Source organism: Chenopodium album, chromosome 26 (genome assembly GCF_948465745.1).
Source record: "Chenopodium album chromosome 26, dcCheAlbu1.1, whole genome shotgun sequence".
NCBI classification, from domain to species: Eukaryota; Viridiplantae; Streptophyta; class Magnoliopsida; order Caryophyllales; family Amaranthaceae; genus Chenopodium; species Chenopodium album.
In genome coordinates, this window is record NC_137859.1 from 21499151 (window position 1) to 21510740 (window position 11590).

Here is an 11590-nt window from a genome sequence, read left to right on the forward strand (position 1 = left end):
TTCAAAACAACCTCGGCAGGTGCGGCCGCACTCGCAGCCCTTGCAGCCGCACGTAGCTGGGCCTGTTTTGTGCGTGGCTTTGAAGCTTTAATCTTGGGGCGTTGATTGATCTTGATGAACGGATGTGATCTGATGCGTGAGAGGAGAAGTATGGGATCACTTCCCCTTAGAGGAGCAGCAAATTTCGAGCATTTGATGGAGCAGCAAATTCATGAAGAAGCAACTTCCCGTTTCCGCTTGTTATTTCTTTTATTTTGATTTCAATTAATTAATTTTTCTTTTATTTTCCTTTTAATTTCTTATTTATTTTTACTTTCTTTTCTTTTATTTTCTTTTCTTTCATTTTCTTTTCCATTTTATTTTTCTTTTCTATTTTATTTTCTTTTGATCCTTGTATTTATAAATACCCATTTTTGGGTAGAGAGAAAAACAATTAGACAATTAGTGAATTAGATTAGGTTAGATTTTAGAGAGAGAAAGTGTGGGTTTGATGATTGAAGATTGTTTCATTTGATTTGATTTCTATCAAGTTTGTAAGGATTCTTTACTCTTTAATGCAATTCAATGTTTGATTTCATTAGTATTGTTGTTTTATTTGGTTAATTGTTAGTTTGATTGATTTTAATTGAATTTGTTGGTTTCAATTTGATTTCAATTGATGAATTTGGGAATGATGATTAGTTTAGCTTTGATTTTGAAGTTCTTCATGGATTGTGAGTAGTTTATTTGCTAGGGTAGTGGTGAAGCATGTATTGATGATGAATTGAGATTAATTTGGGGGAAATTGATTGAGTTGATAATGTGATTAAATTGGTTGATTGATTTTGTGCATGTGTGTGCTTGATTAGGCTTGATCACCCTTGTTATTCACACTAGATTGCATTGTGAGTTCACATTGATACGGACCATTGATTTGTGGCTTACATTTACTCGATTGAGATATCTTGTAATGTTTTCTAGCTAGTATTTGATGTAGTTGACGCTAATTAGACCTCTAGGAGAATAGCTTGATGTACTCTCTTGGTTGCAATTTCGGTTTTCCCTCACATTGCTTGACTTGATTGGTTAATTCCCCAAGTTGATTGAACTTCATCGTTGATGCATGTGGATCCATTCCCCTAGTGCCTTAGCATTCAATTAGAACTAGCCTTTTGCATTGCCTAGCTTAGCTCTAGTTTCTACCATAAACCCCTACTAGATTTCGGAGTAGCTTAACTTAGGCATCGTGCGTTCGACCTCCATTCCTTTGGGTTCGACCTTCACTTACCACTACACTTTATAGGGGTTAGTTGAGTTACAAATTTTGTTTGATTGGGTGGGGTGGTAGCCCAACGACCTACCATTCTCCTTCCTATCAAAATGGCGCCGTTGCCGGGGAATGGTGCTTTGAGTGCATGTTGTTGTTGGGTCTATTCCACTTTATTTGCAAAATACAAAAAGATTTTACACTTTAGGCTACACTTGTAGCCGTTCTACTAATATTTTCTTTGAGTTTTGTGTGCTTAGATCCCAAACCATGGGAGGTAATTTAAGAGTTGCCTTGAAGGAACTTGGAGTGCCCGGTGCATATAGGTATGAGAGCGGCATAGCTCCACCTACAACACCGGCAAACGATTTTGAAATTAGGCCGGCAATGATCACCCTAATTGAGAGGAGACAATATAGTGGGGCAAAGAATGAGAGCCCATTGAACCATCCTAAGGAGTTTGAAAAATATTGCAACACTATCAATGTCAATGGAGTTTCTCAAGAGTTTATCCGCCTTAAGTTGTTCCCTTTCTCTCTCATAGGAAGATCTTTGGAATGGCTAGACAAAGAAGTGAAGCCCAATTCCTTGAAGACATGGGATGATGTCACAAAAGCTTTCTTATCCCGTTTCTACCCACCAAAGAAGACCGCGGAGGCTAGAGCCTTAATCCAAAGTTTTAAGCAATTGCCTAGAGAGAATCTCTATGAAGCATGGGAGAGGTACAAGGACTACCAAAGGGAATGCCCTCACCACGGAATTCCAACATATCAAGTGATCCAAATCTTCTATAGTGGTTTGAGCTTTCAAGGTAGATCGAGCCTAGATGCCGGAGCCGGAGGGCCAATCATGAACAAGACGGAAGAAGAGGTTGTGGACGTAATAGATGATGTGGTAAGGAATTACATGGATTGGCATGATGTAGAGAGGGAATCGGCAAGCACAAGTTGCTCAACCGATCAATCTTATGTCATCAACGAATTGTCCACAATGGTCTCGGAGTTAGGAAAGGAGGTGAATTCTCTCAAGATCAAGCTCGAGAGTCCTTCACAAGCTTCTAGTCTTCCCAATTAGATTTGTGGGGGTAATTAGAAAACGACGGCGGCTGAGGGTGTGGGGGATGTGTCGAGATGGAGGAAAGAGAGAAAGTGGGGCGGGGAGACTGGACGATGGTGGCTAGGGACTCCAGTATTACGCCTAACGAAAACAGACTGGATGTAACACTTTGGCTACCCAGTTGCCGTTAGGCGTAATACTAGAGTCCCTAGCTTTCCAGGCGCAACGAGGGCGTTGTCGTTCTCAAGTGGGGGTGTATGTAATACTCCTCATGATTGCTTTAAAAGAGTATGATATACTACTCATATCAACAAGATGCATCTTCCTTTTAGGGAGCTCATATGGTAAGAATACTCCATAATTAAGCGTGCTTGGCTGGGAGTAGTCTTGGGATGGGTGACCTCCTGGGAAGTTTTCCCGGGGTACGCATGAGTGAGGACAAAATGCGCCGGAAGGACTTGTGTTGGTCTGTGGGGACAGTTGTTGGCCCTCGATGCGCATTTCGTGACAATAGGCCCCTCCCTAATTTGTTTGGGGTCGGGGTGTTACAATTAGTCAATATGAAATCATATTTCTTTGGCTAAGTTTTACATATGCTAGTGATCATTGTGGGTTTGAATACAACAATTGAAACTCATACAACAACTTTGTTTAGTTTTCAATGAGAAACGACAATAGAAGATGTGCACTTGGAATGTATTACCTTCGACACATGGTTATTAATCCCATTACACTTAATGAGACCACGCGTTGTAATTTGTAACATGAGGTGAATCATGCTCATATTGTTGGTTTTATTCGATAACTTCTCAAATTTCTTTGAGATTTTCGAAATCACTTTTCTTGAACTCTTTCAAGGCTCTCGAACTTTTCGAGATTCTTATACTCCCACTTGCCTTTTGAGGAGGCATATTTAGCATAGGGTGAACCAATCATGGTTTGAACCACGTTTGTTTGTTGCTTTTCTCAAACTCTTTTGAGATTTACACTACTCCCACTTGAGCGTTTGGAACAATTTCCATAAGGGCACCTACTTGAGCAACAAACATTTTGTGCTAAGTATGGTTGTGTAGTAGTACCCCATGCTCTATATAGGAATCGAACGTGCATCAAACGGTTTAATACATGTTTTATTCCTTGTTTTGTAGAAAGACTTAATAAGAATTTTTCTTATCCATATCACATATGAAGCCTTGCTACATTTTGATTTGACCTATGTAGTTTTTTGTTTAGTTTTGTAGCATATCTTAAAAGTATATCCCTTGAACAATGGTTGGAAGATAGGTAATTTACATCCATTATCAAAATATATCTCATCTAGATTGATAGCTCCCTTCATAAACAGTTCACGAGGTTTACTTTTGGAGTTTGTTGTAACTCTTGGATGTTTATCAAGGTGTTGGCTTAAATTCTCATTATTACAATCATATCGCAATAATTTGAATGTGATATCAAGTTCATTTCTCGACTTAAATTTTCACAATTACAATCATATTGTAGTGTAATCATTATCTTGTCAAGTTACTGAATTTCATACTGAAAATTTTGAACTTTTCAAAATTTTCACTCTTATGCTTTAACTAAGCACAAGTAATGATCGTATAACAAATGAAGTTTCATTGTCCGTCTCTAGCCTTTGAACCTTTGGTTTTCTTACATCGATATGTATTCGACCTTGAGTTCTCATCATCATTTCTCTAAATGGTTACTTTGTCAAAATTGCAAATTAGAATGATAATTACATATATCAATGGATTCATAATCTAATGATATTGAAAGTCCATCCCTTTGGATCTTCCGCATGCAATTTTCATTTTCATTCGAATTAGTTTACATATTAGAGACAATTTATATATATAGAAATTGTTTAATTATTTCTATCATATAGAATTTTAAACCTATTTAGCAATTCAAAACACATTATGACTCAGAGAAGCATAGAATAACATTTAATCCACGTTTTTGAATCTTCGACGCTTAGTCATTACTAACATTGAATGCTGTTTTGATAATGGCAAGAATGAATAACATTTATTTGATTCTAGCCAATTATTAGTGGTGAAATACTGGTTCTACTTGTAAAGTTGCAACTTTTGCTTCCAAACTTGTAGATTCTACTTGTGAAGTAGCAACATTTGCTTCTAAACTTGTAGATTTATTTCTCCTTTAGCAATAACTTCTTCCTTTAGTTCGATCACATTGTGCAATGAGTGATCTAAACAAGACATCATATGTCAAAGAAATATCAATATGCCAAATCAATTTCTATAATATACTTCTTAAATTGGAACATTTCCATTCTTTTACCTTCCAACTATATGAGGTAGTTTCTAATCAATTGGAATTGGTCCATTTAATTTGAAACATTTGTTGTTCATAACAACTTTTAGCATGTAAGTAGTTTTAGGTTTGAGAAGTAGCAACTTGTTTGCATTTCTTGGCCTATAACTTCTTATTGCAATCCTCGTACTTTCTGAAACCTTTTCCATTTGAGCCACTTAGAACATTTCTCTTAGGTTCAAAATGATGCTTCTTTAAGCACTTTTCATGATTTTGCTAAGTCTATTCTATCATTTTTTATATTTGAGTTTAATCAAGTATTAAATTCTATGTAAAGTACATGAAGAATACTGTCATTGATCAACTTTTGATCTTAGAGATTTTCAATCACTTTCTTATATTCAATCATATTGAAGACAAGAGATTTTATTGGACTTGTACACTTGTCTTTTGAGGGATTGTACCTCTCATCTCATTATATCCCTTGAAACATTTTTCAAAATGAAGATGTGTTGGCATTTTACTCAAACATTTTGAATAAAACCAACCTTAGACATGTGACATGAATTTCTAAAACTTGCCTTTTAGAACAATCTTAGTAAAATTGGAATATAGGTTTATGAATTATCTTCTAAACTTTTTGAGAACGTTTCTCAACTTTATTTTCAATCAAGGAGATTATATATAATAATAAAATTAGAACGACATGTTACTTATAAGTAAACACAAAATTCAATTATGTTTATTAAATTTAAAGTACCAAAAGCGAATTGGTAACTTTAAAACATTTATTCAATTTTAAATGAATCCCTATTGAATAAAATGATTCCAAGATCCTTTATTTGTACAATAATTGACCGGACTGAGGCCCTGCCATCAACCATTACATTTTCAAGGTGAGTAAACTCTTTACTGATTACAACTCTTGTAATTCTTGGTTAAATAATTAACCATCGCATGTCTAATTATTACTCTTAGCTTCAAGGTTCTAAACGCTTTAGGTAACCTTGTTAAATATAACCAATTAAAAGTGTAGATATGCGTTCCTACCCCCATTTCCCCAAGATATATTATGATGCTTTGCTGAGGCCGACCCATCATAAACGATCGAAGGTTTCGTCGGGTTTTTAATTGGAAAAGCTGCATCAATATTATCGGGATCTAGATTTATTATGTTGTGATTAAATAGTGAACTCTAGCGCATCATCACAAAACATCAATAAAAATCTAACATGCATAAAATACTGAATGCATAAATAAGACATAGCATGGCCCCTAATCCTAAGAAAAATAAAGTAAATGCTCCCACTTAAATCATCATGGATCGCATCCACCTTGCTCCTTTGGGCCTTCACTTCATGGGCTTCTTGCATTAACTGCAACCTGTAATTATACTCTATTCTATCTACTACTTAAATAAAATAAAATAAAATTACAAAATACTTTATCGGTTCGTAGACCGTACTAAGATTACAAAAATACATCACGATGTGTAGATCGTATTTAGCAATCTACTGGGCCATACTAGTCATTATATAGCAATAAACAACATCATATATTATAAAATTGCCACATAATAAATCACTCATCATGCTTTCCTAAACTACAACATCGAATGTTCACAATTAAGGAAACATGGCATCTAAATATCTCATATTTTAATTAATGTAATTAGATAATATCATATATTATTCATGATCATCAATAAAATATCATATATTCTAAATTAGTCATAAGATAGAATCAAATCTTATTTTAATCTTAAAAGATAAATCATATTTATCCTCAAAGATTATCCTCACAAAGTTATAAAATTCTATCTTAATTACAAGCCAATCACAAAATTTTAAATCAATTATATCCAAAAATAATTATGGGATAATCACATTATTTATATCAATTATTATCCTTTTGGAATATGCTCAGAATATCCTAACAAATCTTATCCAAAATTAACCACTTTAATCATGGATAATTATCAAAATAACAACTTTAAATATGGATAATATCAAATATAACAACTTTTGAATATTTGATTTTATCCCAGAATAAAAGATTTTATCCAAATAAAACCAATTTTATCTTTTAAAATAAAAGATCATATTTTCAAAATATTTTAACTTATCCAAAATAAAACTGATTTTATCCCAAAATAATTCATAATTATCTTGAAATAAATTTTCAAAAACTGATTTTTTTTTTTAAAAAAACCGTGCAACAGCCATCGTGGTGCAGCGGTGCAGCACCAGCGGTAGCGGTGCCGCGCAGCCCTTGCACGGTGCTGCTGTCGCTACCCTTGCTGATCCGACGTCCTGCCCCACCCCACCTCCCTCCGAACCACCTGCAGCAGCAGCCGTCGTGGCTGCGCCACCCAGCCGCGGCTGCCGCGCATAAAATTCCTTTCTTTTTTTTAATGATTTAAATTAAAACAAAACAATTTTGTTAAAATTAGATTAACTTAATGTGGTCCTTTTAATTTCAAAATTAAATCATATTCAATTTCAAAATTAGGGTTCTTCATGAATTTTAATCCCCAATTCAATTTAATTCTTAAATTAAATAATTTGATCATGAAAAATTCATAATTTATCATTTAAACAAATAGATTAAAATCATAAAGCATGAAACAATCGAAATTATTCAAAATCAAAACCCAAAATTCACAAATTAGGGTTTTTGGTTTCTAAATTTTCGAAAAACATTCGAGCATAATAGGGCAAAAACCGGATCTCTTCATGGCTATTTTGAGCATTATTAAATCACATTTAATCAATTCCAAGAGTTAAATCACATTTAATATAATAATTGACCCATAATTAAATTATTCTCCCTCCTAATTGAATTAAAATTGTGGATTATCAAAGAATTATTGGCAATATGCGTAAATGCAATAGGCTAACTGATACCACTGTAGGGGTTTATAGATACTACGCAGCGGAAATAAACATGAATCATATTCATACATTACCTAATCCAAGGATCTAATGCTTAACACATAAAGAACAAATAATTGTACCTTTGAAGCGTGATTCCACGTGCGATCGAGCAAGAACAAAGGGAGATAAAGAACCCTAAGCGTGATTCCTCTACTTGGTCCACGGGCCTAATTTAAGACCTCCACTAATGCTAGTTAGTTGCAATTGAACCCTTCAATTGACTATCTACGGAGAGGAGAGACATACTAACCAAGAACCACCATGATAACCACCATACACGCCACCAAGGGATGGCCGGCCGTGAGTCCAAAGGGGGAGGAGTGAGAGCTGTGAGTTTGTGAGAGCATTAGGGTTTTGGGATTGGTTGCCTTGATGACAAAATTCACTGTGTGAATAATGACTACTTACGGCAAATCCTAGGCATGGATCTTATTTATAGATCTCATCTCTAATTAAGAGCTCATGTCAAAAGCCCAAAACCTAATTCCAATCTAACTATGCTAGCCGAATCCAATTCATGATTAGTTAATTGCTCATGTAGCCCATTAATGGGCCTCTTACTTGATTAACCCAATACCCTTGTGTGTGACCAATATAGGATCCATTCTAAAGGGCTTTGGACTATTTGACTAGCCCAAAGATCATCTCTCAGAGTCTAGCAACAAAGGATGACGCCCCAATAGAATGAACTTATTATCTCCATAATAGTGATCCTTGATATATCTATGTAATTGCACTTATCAAAGACATAATTCCTTCACTAAGATGTATATCCTAGGGTCTCAAGACTTTTCGCCACCAGGCCCCGTAACCTCAAAATTCCTCAAAAAGCGTGGATTATAGCCATCAATTTTGGAATTTTTTGACCTTTTTTCGCCTGATAATAAAAATTACTAAGATGTTCACCATGGTTCCTAATACCCTCCAGGAGTCCAATTGAGTGGTTGGTAACATCCAATATGCCTTAAAACAATCAATTTACCCATTCCAAATTTGCACCGATTTCGTAAACTGAAGCCTACCAAGGCTATTTTATACAACATATAAGGGTCATATATGGTTCTAAGCGTCATTATATGACCCTAAGATGTTTTCCCTAGGGTCTCAAGACTTTTCGCCACCGGGCCCCATAACCTCAAAATTCCTCAAAAGGCGTGTATTATAGCCTTCAATTTTGGAATTTTTTGACCTTTTTTCGCCTGGAAATAAAAATTGCCGAGATGTTTACCATGGTTCCTAATACCCTCCGGGAGTCCAATTGATAGGGGTGAAAGTTCGGTTTTCGGTTTGGTTTTTTGCCCAAACCGAAACTGAACCACCATATTTCGATTTCTTAATTCTGCAAACCACATCGCACCACCTAAGTTTTGAAACCGAACCAAACCAAACCACCCAAATTTTGGTTTTTTTAAAAAAATACCAAACCGCACCGAATTTTCCTATCAAGCATAATAAACATCAAATTTTTCAAAAAAAAAAAACCAAAGTAAACCACACCCATCTAAACCAAATCAAACCACACAAATCAAAACCGTTTTTTTACTTGTGATTTGGAAGTGTCAACTCTTAGATTATGTTTGTCATTTAAGATCTCCATCATATCTTATTTGATTATAATGATGAAGATATTGTGCTGATTAAAATTTTAAGGCAGATTATGTTCACTTTTTCAAAGGTTTCTATTACTAATTATTCACTACTCTGCTGACTTCTACATATTGTAATCAAAGGCAATTGTATTATGTTTGCTAGTCTAATAACTTCGAATTTAATTACTTGAATTGCATAGACTATGAAGACAAATCTAGACACTAACATAGCAAATTAAAAGAAAGAAAGAAAAAAAACATATACCTCACATTCCACCACAAAAAACTTCGAATTTGGGGTTTTAAAGGAGATGAGGAAGACAAGAAAGACTTTTCGCCTAGGGTCTCTAGACTTTTCGCCATGAGGCCCCGTAACCTCAAAATTCCTCAAAAAGCGTGGATTATAGCCTTCAATTTTGGAATTTTTCGACCTTTTTTCGCCCGGAAATAAAAATTGTCGAGATGTTAACCATGGTTCCTAAAACCCTCCGAGAGTCCAATTGAGTGACTGGAACCATCCAATATTCCTTAAAACGGTCAATTTACCCGTTCCAAACTTGCACCGATATCGTGACCTCAAGCCTACCACGGACATTTATGGCAACATATAAGGGTCATATATGGTTCCAAACGTCATTATATGACCCTAAGATGTATCACCTAGGGTCTCAAGACTTTTCGCCACCGAGCCCCGTAACCTCAAAATTCCTCAAAAAGCGTGGATTATTAACTTCAATTTTGGAATTGTTTTACATTTTTTCGCCCAATAAAAATTGCCGAGATGTTTGCCATGGTACCTAATACCCTCCGGGAGTCCAATTGAGTGTGTGGAACCATCCAAACTGCCTTAAAACGGTCAATTTACCCGTTCCAAATTTGCACCAATTTTGTAAACTAAAGCCTACCACGGCTATTTTGTACAACATATAAGGGTCATATATTCTTCCAAACGTCAATATATGACCCTAAGATGTCCCCTAGGTTCTCAAGACTTTTTCGCCACCAGGCCCCATAACCTAAAAATTCCTCAAAAAGCAAATATTATTGTCTTCAATTTGGAATTTTTTGACCTGTTTTCTCCCTGAAATAAAAATTGCCGAGATGTTTACCATGGTTTCTAATACTCTCCGGGAGTTTAATTAAGTGGGAAGAACCATCCAATATACCTTAAAACGGACAATTTACCCGTTCCAAATTTGCACCGATTTCGTAAACTGAAGCCTACCACGGCTATTTTGTACAACATGCATATAAGAGACATAAATGATTCCAAACGTCATTATATGACCCTAAGATGAATCCCCTAGGGTCTCAAGACTTTTCGCCATCGGGCCCGTAACCTCAAAATTCCTCAAAAAACTTGGAATATAGCCTTCAATTTTGGAATTTTTTGACCTTTTTTCCCCCGAAATAAAAATGCTGAGATGTTAACAATGGTTCCTAATACCCTCCAGGAGTCGAATTGAGTGGGTGGAACCATCCAATATGCCTTAAAACGTTCAATTTACCCGTTCCAAACTTGAACCGATATCGTGACCTCAATCCTACCAAGGACATTTATGGCAACATATAAGGGTCATATATGGTTCTAAACGTCATTATATGAACCTATGAGGTAAACCCTAGGGTCTCAAGACTTTTCGCCACCGGGCCCCGTAACCTCAAAATTCCTTAAAAAGCGTGAATTTAGCCTTCAATTTGTGAATTTTTTTTCCTTTTTTCGCCCGGAAATAAAAATTTTCGAGATGTTTACCATGGTTCCTAATACCCACCGGGAGTCCAATTGAGTGGGTGGAACCATCAAATATGCCTTAAAACATTCAATTTACCCGTTCCAAATTTGCATCGATATCGTGACCTCACGCCTACCACGGACATTATTGGTAACTTATAAGGGTCATATATGGTTGCAAACGTCATTATATGACCCTAATATGTATCCCCTAGGGTCTCAAGACTTTTAGCCACCGGGCCTGTAACTTCAAAATTCCTCAAAAAGCGTGGATTACCGCCTTCAATTTGGAATTTTTTTGTCCTTTTTCGCCTGGAAATAAAAATTGCTGAGATGTTTACCATGGTTTCTAATACCCTCCGGGAGTCCAATTGAGCGGGTGAAACCATCCAATATACCTTAAAACAGTCAATTTACCTGTTCCAAATTTGCGCCGATTTCGTAAACTAAAGGCTACCACGGCTATTTTGTACAACATTTAAGGGTCATATATGGTTCCAAACTTCATTATAGGTCTCAAGACTTTTCGCCACCGGGCCCAGTAACCTCAAACTTTCTCTAAAAGCGTGGATTATAGCCTTCAATTTTGGAATTTTTCGATCTTTTTTCGCCCGGATATAAAAATTGCGGAGATGTTAACCATGGTTCCTTATACCCTCCGGGTGTACAATAGAGTGACTGAAACCATCCAATATGCCTTAAAGTGGTCAATTTAACCGTTCCAAACATGCACCGATATCGTGATCTCAAG

At 35.9% G+C, this 11590-nt stretch overlaps 1 non-coding gene across 1 annotated transcript; it reads right to left on the reverse strand.

Annotated features, from left to right (window-relative positions):
* Positions 1-1901: 1901 nt before the first annotated feature.
* LOC145618730 (small nucleolar RNA R71) lies at positions 1902-2007 on the reverse strand. Its single transcript, XR_014107991.1, has one exon. It is a non-coding gene; the product is annotated as a small nucleolar RNA R71 (small nucleolar RNA).
* Positions 2008-11590: the final 9583 nt, after the last annotated feature.